Source organism: Podarcis liolepis (assembly GCF_965112155.1).
Source record: "Podarcis liolepis genome assembly, chromosome: 4".
Lineage (NCBI taxonomy): Eukaryota > Metazoa > Chordata > Lepidosauria > Squamata > Lacertidae > Podarcis > Podarcis liolepis.
Window position 1 is genome coordinate 83951285 of NC_139558.1, and position 22975 is coordinate 83974259.

General features: G+C 44.5%; 1 long non-coding RNA gene across 2 annotated transcripts; it reads left to right on the plus strand.

Annotated features, from left to right (window-relative positions):
* Positions 1-11162: 11162 nt before the first annotated feature.
* Positions 11163-21595, plus strand: LOC310705443. Of its 2 annotated transcripts, none has more exons than XR_014525286.1 (3): positions 11163-11420; positions 13486-13568; positions 20816-21595. It is a non-coding gene; the product is annotated as an uncharacterized lncRNA (long non-coding RNA). The 2 variants fall into 2 exon arrangements; XR_014525287.1 differs by lacking the exon at positions 11163-11420 and adding an exon at positions 11645-11787.
* The last annotated feature ends 1380 nt before the right edge of the window (positions 21596-22975 follow it).

Genomic DNA, 22975 nt, shown 5'->3' on the forward strand with positions numbered 1-22975 from the left:
ATATATTAATACATCAAAACAAATATTTTCGGACAAGAAAAACAAGAGGGGAGGGGAGAGGAAAATACAGTAAACAGAATGTACAGGAAATAGAAGTGACATTAAGTGATGTCTTACTAGAGTTTGGTGAAAGGAAACATAGGGTTGAATATTATATTGAAATTTCCAGAAGCTCATAAGCAAGGACTAAATCTACCATTTTGTAAGTTACGTTGACCACTTGAATGGTAGGCTGGCTTGTAAGCAACACTGTATTCTATACTTTTCTTAATCATTCTACAATGGTATGTATTTTCATTGGTGACCAATATTGATAATTATGTTTACCATCTGAAAATTCCTTTTTTCAGACACCTGAAGCATCAAAACTGAGTCTAAAGGCATCCTTATTATGCATTTGTCACATTTGTACCTCATATTTCCACAATAAAATCCACAATAAAAATAGCTACTCCATAAAACAAACAAATAATACCACAATAAAGTCATGTATAAATCAGATAAGAGGAAATACAATTTTTTTTTTTTTAAATGACAGTCAGTTAAAAAACAAAATTAAATAAAATTCTGATTAAAAATATGACCAGCAGTGAGGCGGGGATCAGCACAGCAGGGCAAAGACCGCTTGGAAGGCCATTCTGTGCCATTTTAAGATGTGTTACGGCGTGTTATTGGGTTGTTGTTGTTTTTATTTCAATTATGTACTTTGTGGTTTTATATTCTGGTTTTATTCTGCTGTGATCTGCCCTGAGACCTGAGGGTATAGGGTGGTATATAAATAATTGTAGTAGTAAGTAAGTAAGTAAGTAAGTAAGTAAGTAAATAAATAAGGGGGCTAAATGAGTTAAACCAGGCTTCCTTAACCTCGGTTCCCAGATGTTTTTGAGACTACAATTCCCATCATCCCTGACCACTGGTCCTGCTAGCTAGGGATCATGGGAGTTGTAGGCCAAAAACATCTGAAGGGCCAAGGTTGAGGAAGCCTGAGCTAAACGATCCTACGCCAACAGAACTCTGCATACCTCTCAAGTGTCCTGATAAAACTGGGACATCCCATTTTCCTCCTGCATGAGAGCATGGCAGCCATTTTGGAAATGGATGTTGGAATGTGGAGAACTGAACTTACGATGGGAAGAATGGGAGCCTGAGAGAAACTGAATTCGACCCATTTACTGACCCCTATCTCTTAAGAGTCCTGTCTGAAGTGTTCTACAATGCCCAGCTGAGATATAAAGAACTCTTACACTCGCTGAAGACATTGTTCATGAGGCAGTTTTAACGTTTTGGATTTTATTAGCACCATGGACTTCTAAAACAGATGGTATTGTTGGACTTTGAGAGTCTCATACGTTTCCTCCACGTCAAAACTGTTCTGGAAAAAACACTACCCCTAGAATGTACACTTGCTCTTGACATTTAAGCCAGGAAAATCACCATTGATCACTTGCACTTTCCAATTTCATTTCACCCAGAAGGCTTAGGGTTGTTCAAGCTGCTGATGTCCTCATATTTACACAGGGAAGTGATAAAGAGTCTCCCACAAGGATTTGAAATTTGATTTGCCCTCCTCTCCAGTCTCCAACAATGATAGATGATGAAACCAGACTCCTTTATCAAGTGAGCCAGATCCAGTAATAAAATTATTCAAGGCACCAGGGACTACTGTAAAGGGCCGAGGTTGTAAATTCATTGTTGCAGCTTTTGTACACAATTATGCAGCCATGGCAAAATTGTTCCGCTTCCTCCTTTATGGCGACATGGCAACCCAGAGTTTTAAACACCTTAATTGGCACAATAGGGAGCACTCTGTGATTGGGGGAAAGATGGCCCTGCAATGAAGCTGAAAATTTAAATGGGAATGTGTTTATGGCCCTAAATGTTTTATGCAGTTTTCAGCTGTGATTAGGAAGGCTTTAAAACACTCTGTGGAAATGTATCTATAGGGAGCACCTTTATGAACAATGGAAAGTGCAATAGTTCCTCCAGCAAAATCCATCCTTTGTGATTGCTCTACCATTTAATCTTTAGACACAACAGCACACATTTTGCATAGCCGAGACAGATAGGATGTGGGAAATGAAGTCAAAGAGCTGCAAGTTGGGTCCACAATATCCTTTCTAGTTGGTGGTGCTCAGTCAGGAAAAACCGGTAAATGCCACCATAGAAGGAGACCATCGAATCAGAAAAACAATGTTGGATGTGCTGTGAACAGGCAGGTACCTACTAGGGATGCTGGAGAAGTTTGATCTTAATAACAACAACAGCAGCAGCAGCAGCAGCAGCAGCAACAACAACAACAACAACAATAATTTATTATTTTTACCCCACCCATCTGGCTGGGTTTCCCCAGCCACTCTGGGCAGCTTTCAACAGAACATTAAATAAAGAATAAAACTTCATATATCAAAAACTTCCCTGAACAGGGCTGCCTTCAGATGTCTTCTGAAAGTCAGATAGTTGTTTATTTCCTTGACATCTGATGGGAGGGCATTCCACAGGGCGGGCGCCACTACTGAGAAGGCCCTCTCCCTGGTTTCCTGTAACTTCGCTTCTTGCAGTGAGGGAACCACCAGAAGGCCCTCGGAGCTGGACCTCAGTGTCCGGGCAGAACGATGGGGGTGGAGACACTCCTTCAGGTATACTGGGCTGCAGTCTAATAGGAACAAAGTCTAATATGAATGAAACTGGTCTGCCCCTCCTGATCTCATGTTTGGGCTGAGCACATTTATCCTTTGGATACTGCGCTTCTCTGAATTTTCCGATGCATCTCTCAGATCCAAAAAAGCACCCCAAGGCATTTTACAATATTTATTTTTATGTTATGTCATTTATATACTGCATTCTGCCCCAGAGGCCACCAAAGCGGTGAACAGCTTATTAATACAAAGTAAGATGCAATAACAGTACAGTAAGTCAAAAGTCAAAGCCATATAAAACAGCAAAATCACAAAATATCTGCTAGTGGTTTGTCTACGCAGTGAACCAGACAAAATGTGATGATAATTGGCTAAACTAGGGCTGTCCTTTCTCACCTGGGAGGTTTCAAAATAATCTTTGGTCTTTGTATTCCTGAGCAATCTAAGGGCTCACCCAGACTTCATTTTCACCACGATTTTCAGGCACAAGTCCACACTTTAAAGTTCTGAGTCTGAGTATTTTGTTTTCCCCCCTCCCAGAGCTTTTCTGAGGAGAACCCACATTTTGTTGCTGAATCGGAGCAAACAGTAATCCATGGAAAACCCAATGGTCATTTGCTCTGACTCAGCATTAAAGAGCGGGTTTTCCTAGGAACAGTGTCAGGACAAAAATAAAAGAAAACACAATTGGACACGAATCATTAAAACCCAGACCTGTGCCTAGAAACACAGCACAAAAGGAAGCCTGGATGAGCCCTATGGTGCTGCATTAGTTTCTCCATAAGGGCTATATTCCATAGTCTAGTTCAGCATGCCTCTAGAGTTACTAGCTGTTTTCCATCCATAACAGTGACCAGAGGAGGAATGACTGCTGGAGTAGCACAGATAGAAGAAACGCCATGGTGCATCTGCAGCAGCGCAACTGGACACCTTCATCTGCCCCAGGTGCAACAAAACATGTCTCTCCCATATCGGCCTCTACAGCCACAGCAGGCGCTGCAACCTTCCAAGAGTTTGACTTTGCCCCCAAAGGCGCGCTTGTGTCCCAAGACAGGCGGATGCCAACCAATATTGTGTAATTATATTTTGAGCTGCAGACATGAAAAGGATTAGTAGATCCTTAAGCAATGCACTTTAAAGCTATGGTTTTCCCAGTAGTGATGTATAGAAGTGAGAGCTGGACCATAAAGAAGGCTGGTTGCTGAAGAATCAATACTTTTGAATTATGGTGCTGGAGGAGACTCTTGAGAGTCCCATGGACTCAGACCTATCCATTCTTAAGGAAATCAGCCCTGAGTGCTCACTGGAAGAACAGATCCTGAAGCTGAGGCTCCAATACTTTGGCCACCTCATGAGAAGTGAAGACTCCCTGGAAAAGACCCGGATGTTGGGAAAGATGGAGGGCACAAGGAGAAGGGGACGAGAGAGGGTGAGATGGTTGGACAGTGTTCTCGAAGCTACCAGCATAAGTTTGACCAAACTGCGGGAGGCAGTGGAAGACAGGAGTGCCTGGCGTGCTCTGGTCCATGGGGTCACAAAGAGTCGGACACGACTAGACGACTAAACAACAACAAAGCAATGCACTCTTATGGTCATTTATAAACAGATGTAATAACGCTAGCCTTGGATCAAGTGGCACCACTTGTCCTGTAACAGAACAAACTTCTTCCAAGACCAATTTCCAAAATAGGTTTGCATCCCCTGTAGGTAAGGACTGGCCTGATTTATCTCTGGAATAGCTGAGTTTATTCTACTCTATCAAAAGCTCTGGATATGAATGGTGTTGCCCTCATTTGCACCACCAGCCAATTTGGCCCCTTGGGTCAGGAGAGGAACCAGTTTAGGAAGAGTGTGAGCGAGTGAAAGCAAAGGACCAACTAGGATGGCTTTAAGCTTTATCTTCTATGATACAGATCCTAATAAGAGGGAAGAATCAATCCATAAAACAATTTCTCTTTCTTTGGTTCAAGGCTGCACACACAGATGGGCCTGTGTGTCTGAGATGAACCAGAGCACTGTGGGCAATGTGTACTTATATTTAGCAGCCGGCTTGTCGGCCAAGTCAATTTGTATTCAATGGCTCGCTCACATCTCCCACATTCATGAATGTTTGGGGGGGGGGACAGGGACGGGACTGAGAACTCATATTGATTTTTTTAAAAGCACTATTTTAGGTTTTATTCCCAGGAATTGATTCCAGCAGTCATTTTATATTATAAATCAGGACAGCTAAGTAATATGCACGCGAGTGGGTTCCCTTTAACAAAAATTAGCTCTAATGTTTCATCTTGATTAAATATGGCAGATAGGTTGCTTTACTGTTTGCACAGGAGAAATCTATTAGGTGCTTTATAAATCCCAAGTAATAGAGAAATGCCATTAATTCCCGACTCCTTTCTGATTAATATACATTGGACTCGGATCATAAGCATTCCATTATTTCAGTAGCATCTGCGTGGCTTATTTTAGCTTTGGAGTCCATTCCGTATAAGGGTATCATATGCCTGCTTGTGCATTATGCATAGGGAGAGTGTGCCGGGGGTTCATTCATTCATTTATCTCTTGCAACAGTTTTTACCCCACCTTTCTGCACAAAAGGTGCTCACAATTTAAAAATCAAAACAAGAAAATTGCAAAGGAAATGGCCCGTAAGTTATACAAATAGCAGCAGGGGAAACCCTATCAAAGGAGGTGGCATTTAAGTAGAAACATGCTCGAATAAAGCCATTTTTATTACTCACCAATAGGCAGGCACAGATGGGGTCAAGTAAAACAGAGGCTTTCAACAATCTGGTCACCACGCTTGTGTGATGGCACAAGCGGTAGCAGGAGAGGAGGGGAATCAGGCAACTAACCCAGCTCCTTTTGGTGTGATCCTTTTTTTCTTTTGCTCTGGTGCCTTAATATTTTTAGTTACATTTTTTTCTGCCTTCCAGCCTTCCAATATTCATTCCAAGGTATGGCAACCAGAACTGTACAAAATATTCCAAGTGCTTTTGCACCATAAATACGTATAAATGAAAGGCAGTATTGCATATTTGGTTTAGTTTTGACCCTCTTTGGCAGAGCCTGAGACTCTTAATCTCAGGGTTGTGGGTTTGAGCCCCATTGCAGATGGTTGGGCCAGATGACCCTCCCAACTTTACAATTCAAAGAGCTCTATGGTTCAGTGGCCTGTTAGCTGTGATGGCAATGTTCTGCCTTCGCAGTCGCTGGAAGCCACAGGCAGGCAGAGTGCTCTTGTGCTCAGAACCTGCTTACAAGTTCCCCAGGGCATCTGGTCCATCACTTTGAGATCAGGATGCTGGACTTAGATGACCATTGACCTGGCCCAGAAGCCTCTTCTTAGGTTCTCCTCCCTTTTTCACAACTGCTGTCCACTGGGTCGGCATTTTCATTGAGCTATCCACCATGACCCCAATATCTCTTTCCACCAGTTCATCTTCTTTGGTGATCACTTGTAGCCGAGTAAGATTGTCTTCCATACACACGGTTTTAACAGTGAGACCGTAAGTGACTGTGGAGGGCAATTCTGGATCCACACGTCCTTCCACAGTGGGGACATAGGTTTCCAGGCGGGAGCTGATCATGGTGAAGGTTTGCCAAGTATGCCTTCCTCTTGGCACGTTTCTCCCTTTAGTCCTGAGTTCAAGCGTCTTCAAAGTCCATGACACCTTTGGTAAAGGGGGTTCTCCAATTGGAGCGCTCGTAGGCCAGCGTTTCCCAGTAGTCAGTGTTTATACTACACTATATCTATCATCTATCTATCTATATTATACTTTTTAAGATTTGCCTTGAGAGAGTCTTTAAGCCTCTTTTGTTAAATACCAGCATTACACTTTCCATTTTTAAGTTCATACTCCATTGCTGTATATGAAGTTCAGATTTTAAAAAAAAAATAATTAAAAAAAATATTTTTGTTTTTAACCACATCAGCAAGCCGAGCCACCTCCCTGCTCACCCCTAGCTCCAGATGATTCATAAACAAGTTTAAAAGCACCAGTCCCAATACAGACCTTTGGGCCACCAGACTTCTTACAACTCTCCTTCAAACAGCCAGGGACACAAAACAAGACCTCCAAAGCAGAATAAAGGAAAAGCTTCATTCTTTCTTGCTTGGAGAATGCGGAAGAAGTCAGGCAGAGAAACAAAATGCAGGCCATCAAAAGACTGGGCTTTTTAAAGCATTCCTATCATCATTTTTTTTAAAGCATCCAACAGGAATATTCCAAAAATCCCAGATGGGTTTGAGGTAAGTTGAAGGGTCTTGCGTGATGCTAATTTAGAATCCTGAACTCAGACGACCACAAGGAGAGATGAAAGTCTTGACTTCTAGGCTGCCATTCAAGTCTCAGGATGTAAGTATTTTTAATTGTATTTACTCTCTATACCTGCCCTAGCAGATGGTTTTGCGTGTGAGATCTTCCAGATCTTGTTGGGTGGGCAGGGTGTTCCAAACTATAGGAAGCCAACACAATTCACACTGGGGCAAATTAAGCTGGTGTGACTTACTCCTACTCCAAACTCCACCTGGGAGTGGGGCTACAGCCGGCAGAGCAAAGGGAAAACAAGCGTTCAAAATAGAGTTTGACTTTCACCACCTTTCTTGGCCCTGCAACTTCTGCTTGGTTGCTAGGCGATGTGACCAAGCTAAATGGAATCTGGAATGGAAGCTAAGTCTCTCCCTGCCCTGTTCCATGCACATCACACCCCTGAAATGCCCCTTTTTGGAGACATACACTTGCCCAGTGTTATCTTTGGCTGAGTCAGGATGAGAGACTCAACTGGAGATCCTCCCGTTTCAAACTCCACTCGGCAGATAATGGCTAGCTCCCCACAGCTCCCATCTTCCCAGACCACAAAGCCTGCAAAGGGGCCGATGGCTGATGCAAGTGGCAGTCCAACAAAAGCCTTCACCATGTTGCCACCTGCCAGCATAAGGCTTGCTTTGCACGGACATCTAGCATATCTGGGCTCAGGATCCGCCCATCCAGAGGTTTGCAAGGGTGATGGGGGGCGGCCAACAGCTCTCACTCCCCAAAATATTGAGGAGGCCCAAAAGGGCTTGCCCCCAGGAGCTGGCACCCCTGCCCCAATCCTACTTTTTGAGAGAAGAGAATATTTCTGGTACACCAGAAAATCTGACACGCTGCATAGAAGGCATGCTCACACAACTCCCACCTCCCCTTAATCACACACCTTGTTTCTTGTAGCAAGTTATTTTCTGCACTGCACAGCTTATCAAGCACTCTTCTTTAGATGCCCTTGTCTTATTTCAGATTCATTTCCCCAATGGATTAAAAAAAAAACTATCTTTGGTTTATGTTGTCATATCATAATGTCTCTCTCTCCCCCCCCCCCCTTCTTTCTGGGCTCTCTTCCAGGCATCTCCAGTGGAAATTGGTTTCTAACTTTTAATTAAAATAAACTTTTGTTTGGCCTGTAAATTAAAAGGCTTCTGGGTTCATTTTACTATGGCCTGGTGAGGCTGCTGAGGTAATTGTCAAGCGCCAGCTTGTATATTTATTTTATATCTCGCTTTTCTCCCAGTGCAGGACCCAAGGCGGCTCAGAGCATGAATCAAAACAGACACAACATGCATTAAATAGAAATGCAGTACAACTTATACTGATTTCCCCACTTCTCTCCAACGTTGGAGTGTCCTGGCTAGGAATTCAAACCGCCGACCTTCTGATCAGCAAGTCCTAGGCTCTGTGGTTTAACCCACAGCGCCACCCTTAACACAAACTACAGCTCCCAGAATTATTTAAGGGATGTTGTGATAGTTTAAAATACCCTCCAACATTCCTCAGATGAAAATAGAGACATTTATCACTCCCCTCCAATTGACCCCCATTTTGTGTGTGTCCTCGCCAATGGCACCCGCAAGGTACATTTCCTCCATGACAGACTTTGCATTTTAGAGTCTGGAAACCTGGTGTTATGTATGCCGGCGTGGTTGCTCGAGAGCAAACAGGCAAGACTCCCCATGATCTTTTCAAGGCTTTATTATCTGTCCAGAACATTCACAATGCAGATCAATTCCATGTCTGCTCACTCGCTAGCAGAATCTGGGAGTGGGCGGTCCTTAAACTTTCCCCAGCAGAGTAGTCTTTTGACCCCCATCCTACGCCTCCCCTCTCTGCGCGTAAAACGACTGTGCAGAGAGGGGAGGAAGTGCTGCTTCTCATGATCTTTGGAGGCTCCCTGTAACCCAACTGCCCTTCTGCCTCTCGCCTCTGAGCTGATGACATCCGGCTTCAAGGTTAGCGCTGCCACACGGCAGAGTGAAGCAGGCAGCCTTGGGCAGAGGAATTTAGGGTGATAAATATGGTAATTTTGGTTTCTCATTCCCCCCAGCTTTGGTTCTTCGGTTCTCCACATTTCTGCATCACTTTAGGGATCCCCCCGGAAAAAAAGTCATAATGAAAATTCACCAGCATTTTAGCGTGATTTTCCCCAGTGTACACATTTTTCCAAAGCAATTTCCCCACTATAATACATTTTTTTTGCATGTTGATTTCATGTACATGCACACTTAACCTTGGTACATATATGTCTGTTTCTGTGCACATTACTTGGCTGGAGAACTGCACTGTAAGATTCAGAGAAATGTCAATTTCAAAGGGTGGCTGTGTTTCCGTGCATGTAAGCATGTAAGCGAATTCAGCAAGTTTGCCTTTAAATGCAAACTGAATCAAATTGCATGGCACACCAACACGTGTTGAGATTCCTGCATTGCAGACAGTTGCACTAGATGACCCTTGGAACCCTTCCAACTCCACAATTCTATGATTCTCCCCCATCCCTAGATGAAGGCAGGAACGGTTATCTGGATGCTATAATTCAGATTTTTGGGTGTTGGTGTTTGTGGGCCTTTCCTTTGCTCCATTTCAGGCATCAAAATGTTTTTGGCCATTATACATCTTTGTGTGCTGGTTGTTGCCACCGGTCCAGGGCTTACAACCAGGCTGGGACATCTTGGTAGGAGAGCTGTAGCAGGAGATCCTTCAAGGTTCTCCAGAGTTCTGGAGGCTTTGTTTGTTGGCAGCAGGAAAGTGGGAGAGAGTTAATTCCACCTGCATTTAAAGCCGACCCATCCTAACCATCACTTTCCAAAGCAACAGGCGAATCAATAGTTGTCTTTCAAAATATTAAAGGTAAAGGGATCCCTGACCATTAGGTCCAGTCGTGACCGACTCTGGGGCTGTGGCGCTCATCTCGCTTTACTGGCCAAGGGAGCCGGCATACAGCTTCCGGGTCATGTGGCCAGCATGACTAAGCCGCTTCCGGTGAACCAGAGCAGCGCACGGAAATGCCATTTACCTTCCCACTGGAGTGATACCTATTTATCTACTTGCACTTTGACGTGCTTTCGAACTGCTAGGTTGGCAGGAGCAGGGACTGAGCAACGGGAGCTCACCCCATCATGGGGATTCGAACTGCCGACCTTCTGATCGGCAAGTCCTAGGCTCTGTGGTTTAACCCACAGCGCCACCAACATCCCTTAAAAATATAAGGGTTGCCGTATTTCCAAAAGTAAAATTCCTGATACCCGCAAAGTTGTTGAGCTCCTTTTGAGGAAGACCCCAAAACTTTTGAGCTTTTTTTTTTTTTTTGAGAAAACCTCCTCCAAAAATATTGATTTTAAGCTTTTGGAGCTGTTTTCACTGCTTTTTCCATTGCATTGCCATACATCTGGGTTTTCCCTGAATTAATTTTGCCGCTTCTGCAAAATCCCCCCCCCCCCGGTGCCATTTTTACACCTGAAAACCAGGAGGTGTCAGGAATACACTTCCCTGACTTCTGCAGTGCGGTCTTCAGCCAAGTACAAAAATGCATAAACTTATGCATGAGCACATGCAAACTATGTGTAAATGTGAAGAACTGAGGATTGGAAAAATTGAGAAATGGGGAGACACTGAACAGTTTTGTACACCCTTAGCTGATAGCACCACAAATTAATTGGAAGGCAACTTGTAAAATTGCAATTAAAACTTTCACTGATGAAACACACCAGCTTATCAGTCAAATCACCCCTCGTTGACATTTACACAGAGGGAGCTTGCCAGACTTTAAATGGCGTTAAATTTAGCTCAGGTTTTTGGCCACTTCACACGGTAAATCCACCAGCTTGTCTAAATTATTAAATAGACAGTGTATTGTAATAGACACAGATTGTCTCTAGCATGGCACTTTCAAGCAAGAAACTGTGTGGGTCTTAAGGTGGCCAGCATCGGGGCAGACTTGAGGGCTGGGCAGGGGAGGTTGCTGTGGTCTGTAGTGATTATCTTTCTCTCTCCAGCCTTTCTGTCCAGCTGAATGGGGATCTAGAGTGTTTGTTCCTGCCATTGGGTAATCGGGACAGATTAGGGATTCTGGTTTACTGTCCGCCTCACTACCCAGCAGTCTCCCTGTCTGAGCTAGCAGACCTGGTATTGATTGTGGTGTTGAGAGCTCTCAGAAGCTGGTTCTGGGAGACTTCAACTTCCATACCAAGGTGATTGGTTCTAGGGCATCCCAGGACTTCATGGCTGCCATGACAACCATGGGGCTGCCCCAACATGTCATCAGCCCAATGTCCCACTCTGAATCTTCTCTTTTCGACTGTGTGGGAAGATGGTGATCTGGAAGTGGAGGACCCTTCTCTATGTTTCCCCTCTCTGTGAGATTTGGAGGGTGACAACACAAAAACAGGTCTTTTCTGTGGTGGCTCCCTATCTCTGAAATGCTCTCCCTAAAGAGGCTCGCCTAGCACAATCATTACACATCTTTAGGCACCAGGTAAAAACATTCCTCTTTACTCAGGCCTTCAGCCGTTAAGTAATCTATGGCCTGTTAAATTTAGTGGAGAACTGTTATTATGATTATTTTATTACGCTGTGTATTATTATGCTGTATGTTATGTTTTTATTATTAATTATGCTCTCTAAATTATATTTTTAATGTTGTACTCTGCCCTGGGATCTTTGGATAAAGGGTGGTATACTATTTGAAATAATAATAATAATAATAATAATAATAATAATAATAATAATAATAATAATGTGAAATTATGACTCGACACCATCATGTACAAACACCAATCGCAAGCTAAACTGAAGGTCACCTGAGATACAGTGCTACTCCGAAATACGTCCTGTTGCACTCAGTGGGGAATATTTCTGATTAGACATATATAAGGTTGCTTTGTTACTCAACTTTAACCCAGTTTTGTCCCACTCAAATCAGCACTCTAATATGGAATGAGTTTGGCAACACACAGCAGCTGATGTTTATAACACTATATAGATCCTCAGTGCTATATTTAGTGTCCTAATCATCCAAATGCTGACAAATTTGTAGGCTATACAAAATGGGAAAGACTTTTCTTTTCTTAAAATGCTCCATTCAGCACATTATCTTCACTAGGCAGCCTTTGTGCCTTAACTTATTGATTTATTACTGACTCAACCCTAAAGTGTATATTACTGCAATGGTGTAGGAAATGCTTCTCCTTGTTATTTTCACATACTGCAGTATACATGTGTTAAGGAAATGTGGCTGACGTAATTTACATTGCTCCTTCCAAAAAAACTCCCACTGTTTTAGAATGATTTTGTTAGAGGTTGGGGTGGAATTCCATTTTGCTTCCCACATTACTTGGGTAGTATGGGAACCACTGCTGTAAAATACTTTCCCATGCTGCCCGGGTAGCATGAGAAGTCCTAGGCAAGGCACACTGTGGCTCCTTTCCATGGCAGTGTTGACCAAACCAAAGTGTTAGGAGGAGCTCCAGAACAGAGATAAGAAGAGCAAAGGCAGCTCTAGTCCAGCCCCCTGTTTCAAACCATGGCTGGGCAGATGGGTAAAACCTATTTAGTGTCTTGCAACTTTCTGACTAGTTGCAGGACCTTAGTCAGACCTAGCAGAGTAAACGCAGAATTCACGGAAGCAATTGGTGACTTGGCTGCAGACAGAATAGATGAAGCAGGAACCAGGAACTTGTAGTTAGGTGTCTATTATATACAGTGGACTATTTACATGAACAGAACACGGATCTTTTGCTAGCTCTCTCTGACACGACTCACAACTCCTACACACTGAACCACTGAACACTGAAATACTGCACTAACACATTCCAGTTAGTAGGCCATTCATTATCACTTGTATTTAGTGGATGAAACTTTTTGATCTGGATGTTCCCAATATCTGTCATGAATAGTTGCCAGAGATATACCCCATATCCACAAATGGTTTCCTCCTAAATGACTTGGGTCATTACATTATCCAGGCAGGGCTAGCCCTACCATTAGACTGAGACAAACACCTCAGGCGGCAGATAACGGCGGTGGTGCTATTATCCTATATTGTTTCAAAGCCTTTCCTGGGCCCCTTAATCTGGTCTACTATCGCAGGTGTGGCAGGAGGACACCATACCACCACCAGTTTTGAAGCCAGATTTAACTGCATGTTCTGTTGGCTTCTGTTCATGGAAGAGGGTGGGTGTGCAACCTTGTATTTAGCCTCAGGTGGCCATTTTGTATTGGGCAGGCCCTGATTCCAACCACAAGCATGATGGAGATGTAGGAGCCATAGACACTAATGAGATGCAGATGACTGCTCTATGAAAAGTAAAAAATTTATCCGCCACAGTTGGGGGCACTTAGTTTTATCTACTGCTACCTTCCCCCCTGCAGCTCTGCCAGTTAAGGAGCTACTACTAAATAGCTATTCCATCTACAAGGCTCCTTCTCGGATCCCCCACCCCTGGAAAAAGCTCTAATTACAACAACGTGTTGGAACTGAGTGATCAAAGTGTTCAAGTCCACTAATCACCATTTGACATGTTGTCTTTTATCTCTTCAAGATCACTTTCATCTGTTCATTAGAATCTTTTGACTCTGAAATCTCTGAGGGTCCTGCTGATGTCCTTATCTCCACCGGTTCAAAGTACAGTATGTAGCACCAGAACAGATGGGACTCATTAGATGTAGCCCACTGTAAAATGAAGGCAGGAAAAAGAAAAGACCCCCAGGGACCCCTTACCTCCAGAGCTCCTACAGGCTTTGCGGCTGTCTGTTTGGTACGCCACCATCCCTTTTGACCAACATTATCGCAAACAGTTTTGTTTGCAGAAGTGGTCCCTCTGATCTCAGCTAATGGTGTGGCCACAGCCATGCCACCCTCTAGTAATTAGCTGGCTGTTGTCATGGAGACGACAACAGCTCTGTGGTGTCTTGGGATTCCGGTCTTCAAGTACACTGCAGACCCCAAGATGTGCTGAAACTGAATTTCAGAGGAAGGCTTGTAAGCATTCTGGGGCAAACGTAGCAGCAAAGATCTACTCTTGTAAGTGGCACCTGGAATGCTTGGATAGCTCAGTTGGTTAGAGTGTGGGGCTGATAACACCAAGGTTGCAGGTTCGATAGCTGTGTATTCCTGCACTGCGGGGAGTTGGACTTGATCCTCAGCGCCCCTTCCAACTCTGCAATTCTGCAGTTTTATGCTTTTGTATCATCTCCACTGATGGATCTTAGTGGCACTGTTTTAACCTAGAATGCCTGCTGAGAATCTTTCTATGCTGCCAGACTTATGAAAACAATTAAGAAAACATGTTTCCATAATAGTGGATGGTCTCTGATTTTAAATTTTTATGTGAGTTGGGTTTTTTTAAATGATACAGCGATATATATATATATATATATATATGCTTTCGTAGATTTTCATGGGTACAGGAATGCAGGTTTTGGTGTCTTCGGGTGTCTTCCCGTGTAAGAGTTGGGGTGTCTAGGCGACGTTTCGACGAGGTCTCACTCGTCATCTTCAGGCTGGTGCTTTCGGCTTCTTGTTACTGGAACAGAGCAGGATCTCAGTGTTTGAGTTCCTATAAATACTGTTGAGGGGGTGTGGTGTATAGCCTCCAACGTTCTGGGCAGAGAGGAAGTTCCCAGGTTAGTGTGCCTTTTCTTCTTTTGTTCCTTAATTACTTGAGGGATATCTTGAGTGATTTCTTGAGTGATATTCTGAGTACCACTTAGGAGGGTCATTAAGTGTGGATTAGTTGCTAAAGCTTTCGTGTCTTGACCTCTTGAGCTTGTGAAGAGTTTTTCTGAGAAGATGGCTGTACTGCATTTAGTTGTGCTCTGGCTTGGCTTCGTGTACCACAGCTCGCCCCTATACACGAAGCCAAGCCAGAGCACAACTAAATGCAGTACAGCCATCTTCTCAGAAAAACTCTTCACAAGCTCAAGAGGTCAAGACACGAAAGCTTTAGCAACTAATCCACACTTAATGACCCTCCTAAGTGGTACTCAGAATATCACTCAAGAAATCACTCAAGATATCCCTCAAGTAATTAAGGAACAAAAGAAGAAAAGGCACACTAACCTGGGAACTTCCTCTCTGCCCAGAACGTTGGAGGCTATACACCACACCCCCTCAACAGTATTTATAGGAACTCAAACACTGAGATCCTGCTCTGTTCCAGTAACAAGAAGCCGAAAGCACCAGCCTGAAGATGACGAGTGAGACCTCGTCGAAACGTCGCCTAGACACCCCAACTCTTACACGGGAAGACACCCGAAGACACCAAAACCTGCATATATATATATATATATATATATATATATATATATATATATATATATAATAATAATAAATAAAGGCTATATGCAACCTTCCTATTCAGGGGCAAGATGCTAGTGAATATCAGTTGCTGGAAGCAAGGGCAGGAAAGGGTAATGGCCTTCATTTCCTGCTTTGGGGCTTCTCTGTGTCATCTTCTCTGGCCACAATCCTCACCCAACCTCAAAGAAAGATACAGATAGGGAATAGGCGCCTCTCCTGGACAGGGATAGCCTAATTCCTGTTGTCTATGCTCTGGTAACCTCCAGGTTGGATTACTGCAAGGCATTTTACACAGGACTGCCTTTGAAAATAGTTTGGAAACTGCAGCTGGTGCAGAATTTGGTGGCCAGGTTGCTCACCGGGGCAAGAAGACCTGAGGACATCCCACTGGTCCTGGCCTGGCTGCAGTGGCTACCAATTAGTTTCCGGGTCCAATTCAACGTGCTGGTGTTGACCTATAAAGCCTTATGTAACTTGGGGCCCCAGTACCTCTGTGCATCTCCTCATCTGAACCATCTCAGACCCTTGCTATTGTCATCTGAGGCCCTTCTTTGTGTGCCCCTTCCATGGGAGGTCCACGGTGTGGCAACACAAGAACAGGTTTTTTCTCTGATGGCTCCCTGCCTCTGTAATGCTCTCCATCTCAAATTCATTTGTGCCCTCTGTAATGCCTCATTCAGGTATAAGGTAAAGGTAAAGGGACCCCTGACCATTAGGTCCAGTCATGGCCGACTCTTGGGTTGCGGCGCTCATCTCGCTTTATTGGCCGAGGGAGCCAGCGTACAGTTTTAAATTTGGAGGTTTAAGTACATTATGTTGGTATGGGAAACTGTCGTGTGACGGGCCAATGGCCGTAATAAATATCAATACAATACAATAGCCGACGTACAGCTTACAGGTCATGTGGCCAGCCTGACTAAGCTGCTTCTGGCAAACCAGAGCAGCGCACAGAAACACCGTTTACCTTCCCGCCTATTTATCTACTTGCACTTTCAAACTGCTAGGTTGGCAGGAGCAGGGACCGAGCAACAGGAGTTCACCCCGTCGCGGGGATTCAAACTGCCGACCTTCTGATCTGCAAGTCCTAGGCTCTGTGGTTTAACCCACAGCGCCACCCGCATCCCCATTCAGGTATAAACCTGCATTCATGTATAAACCTGCATCCTAATATTATTCTGAAGTGCCTTAAGTCTATCCCTTCTCATCCCTGGCTGTCCCTAGTGGCAATGGGGAGACAAACATCCTAACGCCAGGACCTCTCTCCTGACTGTTCTATTCCCTTTCTTAAAAATGAGTTCTACCAAAACCAACAGAGCATATCCCCCTAGGAAATAAGAATTTGGAGTGGAACGTTAGCTGCAGGAGCCAAGTATTTATCAAATATTTTCCCCAGTAACATGAATATCTTTGGGGATCCTTCGAACTAACGAGGAGTAATTTCCCTCCTTCAAGTATCTGACTGTTAAATCAAAACCCAAATTTTGTTCACAAGCTAATGTTCTGCTTGTAGTCGTATCGTCTGTTTGCGCAATCCAATTTCACTGCTGAAATACAGTTGAGAATTTAAAGTGCTGCTCTGCTCGCTCTCCTGACTCTGGGATTCCTTGTTCAGGCAATAGCCTATTATGGTATGTGGCGGTCTGGGATGTTTCTTCTTCTTCTTCCTTTTCCCAAAGTCTTCTTCTAATGTAAATAGCAATTTTGGCTCAAGCCAATCAAACAGGAATTCAGGGCAAATGATACCTGCACAGCGAGCCAGGTGGGAGAAATTTTAGTGCACAAGAGCAATGTATCAGGGAGAATGAAAGAAATTTTGTTGACAGTTTCACTGAATACAGCAAAGATGCATCCAAACAAAAGGAAATCCAGAGAATTATGAAGGGGATGAGATACTGATTTGGGGGAACAGAGTAAATACATACATATAATAGTGGTATGCTGGATGTATTTGAGAGACAGGATTAAAGTGGTACCTCAGGTTACAAACACCTCGGGTTACAAATACTTCGGGTTACAGACTCCACTAACCCAGAAGTGTGGAGAATTCCATTCCTCCCGTGCTGCAGATGTGTGGGACTGTTACATGTCACATGTCTGTTTACATTCCAGCACTGATTATTGGGTCTTGTGAGCGGAAAGGGAGATACGCTGTTTCCACTCTGTATAGCTATTGCTTTTGCAGTTTCCGAGGAAGAAAAACAGAGGGAGAAGCCGTTTTTCTTTGTTCTGTTACGTTTGATGTAATTTGCAATAAATTAGGCTTAGATGTTACTCCTCACGGCTAAGCCTCTGTTTGGACTCTGCTAGTTGTGCGCTCATGTCCTTGGATCTGGGTCACATCAGCGTGACAGGAGTACCTCAGGTTAAGAACTTTACCTCAGGATGAGAACAGAAATTGCACACCAGCAGCGGGAGGCCCCATTAGCTAAAGTGGTACCTCAGGTTAAGAATGGTTTCAGGTTAAGAATGGACCTCTGGAATGAATTAAGTTCGTAACCAGAGGTACCGCTGTACTTGCTTTTTCTGGCAGTGCAGTGCATAGAGCAATGGAAACATCAGGCCTCCAAGAGTATGAAAGCAAACAATTTGCTGCTGCTTATACTTGGACTTCTTTGCCTAATTATATCCAGATGATATCAATTTTTTCTGTCTGCCTTAAAGTCTCTTGTATCCTTCCTTTTGGCTTACTCACCCCCCTTCTGAAACTCGGGTCACATTGACACAACGCATTTAAAGTGCTATGATGGTAAAAGGTAAAGGACCCCTGGGCGGTTAAGTCCAGTCAAAGGCGACTAGGGGGTTGCGGCGCTCATCTCGCTTTCAGGCCGAGGGAGCCGGCGTTTGTCCACAGACAGCTTTCCGGGTCATGTGGCCAGCATGACTAAACCGCTTCTGGTGCAACGGAGGACTGTGACGGAAGCCAGAGCACACAGAAACACCGTTTACCTTCCCTGCTGGAGCAGTACCTATTTATCGACTTGTACTTTGACGTGCTTTCAAACTGCTAGGTTGGCAGGAGCAGGGACTGAGCAACGGGAGCTCACTCCATCGCAGGGATTTAAACCGCTGAGCTTCCGATCGGCAAGCCCAAGAGGCTCAGTGGTGTAGATCACAGTACCACCCGCATCCTGCTATGATACCATACCCCCCAAGCGCCCCTATTTCTCAAGGACAGTCCTGGAACTATGAAAGCCATCCCGACTTTTGATTTGATCCCAGAATGTCCCTATTTCCCCTGCCACTGCCGCCGAGCTCGGGGAGGTGAATGAGCTGGTGCTCATTCCAAGAGATGGCAGCGGCGGGGGCTGTGAGGGAGCCTCCCATGAATTCTCCATGGCTTCCGCTGCCAGCCGTCAGTGTGGTGTAGTGGTTAAGAGCGGTAGACTCGTAATCTGGTGAACTGGGTTCGCTTCCCCGCTCCTCCACATGCAGCTGCTGGATGACCTTGGCCTAGTCATACTTCTCTGAAGTCTCTCAGCCCCCCCCATCACCTCACAGAGTGTTTGTTGTGGGGGAGGAAGGGAAAGGAGAATGTTAGCTGCTTTGAGACTCCTTCGGGTAGTGATAAAGCGGGATATCAAATCCAAACTCCTCCTCCTCCTCCTCCTCCTCCTCTTCTTCTTCTTCTTCTTCTTCTTCTTCTTCTTCTTCTTCTTCTTCTTCTTCTGCAACTCGTAGTGGCTTCTGGAGAGTGGGCGAGGAGGAAGAGAGGCTGCCGTGGCTGGAGCCCAGCCCCGTGTGATGCGCCAGCTCTGAGAGTCAAGCAGAGGGCAGAGATGCCCTGGGCAGGAAGAAAGGGGAAACGGATTGCAAGGAGTGTTGATTTTATTTATTTTTTAATGCTTCGTGCGTCTGCATCTAGTCTTTCCCCTTTCTAAAATTTATTTGTTGGCCTGTGTTTTTCTTTTTGTAAATCTACCAACGAATAAAATAAAATTGGGATTAAGGGGTTTTCTTAGGAAGGTGGTGGGGTGTGTGCGCTATATCTTGTTGGTGTAGTGATTGCGGCATTCATGCTTCTGGGGGTGAGGACACACACAAAATGGGGGTCAATTGGAGGGGAGTGATAAATGTCTCTATTTTCATCTGAGGAATGTTGGAGGGTATTTTAAACTATCACAACATCCCTTAAATAATTCTGGGAGCTGCAGTTTGTGTTAAGGGTGGCGCTGTGGGTTAAACCACAGAGCCTAGGACTTGCTGATCAGAAGGTTGGCGGTTCGAATCCCCGTGATGGGGTGAGCTCCCGTTGCTTGGTCCCTGCTCCTGCCAACCTAGCAGTTCGAAAGCACGTCAAAGTGCAAGTAGGTAAATAGGTACCGCTCTGGCGGGGAGGTAAACGGTGTTTCCGTGTGCTGCTCTGGTTTGCCAGAAGCGGCTTAGTCATGCTGGCCACATGACCCGGAAGCTGTATGCCGGCTCCCTCAGCCAGTAAAGCGAGATGAGCGCCGCAACCCCAGTGTTATCTGCGACTGGACCTAACGGTCAGGGTCCCTTTACCTATTCCTGACAGAGATACAAATTCTCAGAGTGGCATAAGAGCCACTCCCCCTTTCATGTGAAACTCTGGAACTCAAGGCAGCATACATAGAGTTTTGGGATGGCCTCCCATCCAGGCACTGACCAGATCCATGCCTGCTTAGCTTCAGCAAGATGGCTGCATCCTGTGCACTCAAGCCACCTTTTCACTTAGCAAACTTTGCACTTTTGCTCCTCCCCATCTCTTCCCTTCACCCAACACCTACTGTTCATGCATTTGTTTCAGTCAGGACCTTTGTCGTTTCTTCAAAGTGCTCAGAAATGTGCCCTGGTTCACAATCAAACAGTGCAACATTTGTATTTTCATTAAAATAGCTGCATTTTTAGATTTTGGGGGGGGAAATGTTGGCAAAACGAAACAAAGGACAAGTGGGAAATGAATTCCTTGGAAACACAGTGCAATTCATATTTCTTTTACCTGAAGGTATATCTGTTTTTTAAAATAAGTTTTTCTAATTATGTGATTGCTTGAAGATACAGAAATGTTAAACCAAAACCCTCAGTTTAATTAGAGCAGTCTCACTGAAATTTAATGTTGTGTCTAAGAAAACTTCCCAGCTGTTTCTGAAATGCCTGGGATGAGTTTTTGAAGGTGTGATGTTGTTGTTGTTGTTTTGCCACGCAAGTAGACTTTTGTGATCGTGCAAAATAGGGCTCTTTTACACATTTCATTTGTTGTTCTAGGCAAAGCAAATGAGATTTCTCTTTTAATTTCATCTCAGCTCCTTTTAATTAAAAGTCTCAAGATTTGTTTTCTCTTTGAAAAAATTCTGATACAGAAGAGTTCTGGTAAATCATTCAATGGAGCTTGAAATTTTTCCAAGCAATGAATAAATTTGTAAATGCTGATGGCTCCAGAATGCTAAATATATAGTTGGTATATATTTAAAGTTGAAAGCTGGGTGAGGGGAACATTTTAAATGTTTCTCGGGGGAATATTAGTAAAAAGTACCAATTAATTCTAGTGATTAGTTTTCTTTTCCTCTGATACCATATTTTCCTTCATTAATGCCTCCTTTTCATTCTTATAGGAAGGTTATTAAAAGCTTCCTGAAGAAGCAGTCTCCTGTTTTTTTGTTGTTGAGCCATTTCCTGATCAGCTGGTGAAGCAAGCGGGAGTAGGGAGATTGTCTGGAGGGATGTAAGTCTCCCCTTCCCATGATCTCTTCCCTGGCCTGCAGTGCCCAGCTGGTTGGGATTGCTAGCATCCATCTGCCTTGGGAGGCAATGGAGGAGTGTCCCTTCAGGGGTAAAGTCAAACTGTTGGAAGGTTACAGTGCCTGCTGTGGCTGTAGAGGGAAGAGACATGTTTTGTTGCAGCTGGGGAAGATGAAGGTGTCCGGTTGTGCTGCTTCAGATTCACCATGACATTTCTTCTTTCTGCACTCCTTCCAGAGCTCATTCCTTCTCTGGTTGCTGCTGTGGCTACATGACCTGACTGTCTGTCTCCAGGGACTGCGGGTCGTCTGCAAGGGATTTCCACGTGGTGGGGTTAATATTGCCAGTCTTTGTGCTACATTTGCAGCTGTCTTTGCAACACAGATTTGGTCTGCATGAAGCTAGCTTTCCCTAGAGCAAACCATGGAAGATTCTGCCATTCTGTGGACATGACTAAGCCAGCATAGATGTCGCTGAGACAGAAGTGTGAACAAGCTAGGAATGGGGGCTGGGGAGAGCGCATCTTGGTTGGAAACTCAGTCCTGCCATGTGATGCGTGGAAGGCATTGAGCATCGCTCCTGGTGGGTGAAATGGGGAGAACCAAACTTAAAACTGGAAAAATGAGAAACGGAGAGAAACTGAAATTGAGAGATTCACCCAGGGGCGCCGACTTATAAAAAATATTGGGGGGGCCCATACCGGGGTCCTGCCACTGGTCCTTCCCGCTGGTAGCCGGGAGAACGCAGTTCGAGGTGGCGGTGTTGGGGAGAGACCCTCGCTCATGGCGCCACTAGACTTGGCGGCCGGCGGCCTATCTGGGGGGTTTTGGAGCGTATTTCGGCGGAGCGATTGGGGAGGAGGGGGCTTGTTGCCGGATTCTTCAGCTGGGCCGGAGATCCGCTGCTGGGGGGTCCCTGGGCCGAGTTGTGAGCACGGCCTGCTGAAGGGAGATCCAGCCGATTGCGCGACGGGGACGGCCGGGGCTCTCCGGCTAGGGCGCGCGGCTGGCTGGCTGGCGAGGGAGCAGGTGGGGAGGAGGCGGGGGTCCTCACTCTCTTAGGAAACGCACCTGCGCACCCGATTGCCACGAAGTCCGAAGGGTGCGTGTGTGGAATTAAAAAGCAAAAACGAGATACGGGCAGGGCAGGCAAAGAGTTTTCTGCAAGAGGATGGAGGGCAGGTTGAAGAGAAAATCACTCAGGATGAGACAGTCAAATCAGCCATGATAAAATGGGCTCAGGATATTGGGTATAACATCATGTTTGAGGACTGGGAAAGGTTATGGACCACCGGAATGAAATTCACGGCATGTAATGCCTTGAAGGAAAATATTATGAAAATGATTTATAGGTGGTACATGACCCCAGTCAAGATTGCAAAAATATATCACCTGTCTGATAATAAATGTTGGAAATGTAAGGAGGCTGAAGGGACATTATTTCACCTCTGGTGGACTTGTCCAAAAGTGAAGGCCTTCTGGGAAATGATCTATAATGAGTTAAAAAAGGTATTTAAGTATACCTTTCCCAAGAAACCAGAGGCCTTCCTCTTGGGCATTGTTGGCCAGAAAGTGTTAAAGAAGGATAGAACTTTCTTTATGTATGCAACTACAGCAGCAAGAATACTTATCGCAAAATATTGGAAGACACAAGATTTGCCCACACTGGAAGAGTGGCAGACGCAATTGATGGACTACATGGAACTGGCTGAAATGACTGGCAGAATCCGAGATTTGGGAGAAGAAACAACGGAAGAGGACTGGAAAAAAATTAAGGACTATTTACAAAAACAATATAAGTTGTATGAATGTTAAAAATTTGGGAAACAGGAAATTATATTTTAAGTAAGAAAAGGTCAAAATCTAAGGTAATACTATGTTTAATTTAAGATATAAGTAACTGATGAAAAGTATGTTAAATTTAGAGGTATAGTATTTGAAAAGTACAAAATAAGGTACGAAACAAGGTAATAATTTGCTGATATCTTTATTATAAAGAATGCAGGGTAAGGGAGATGCGAGGAAGTCCAGTTA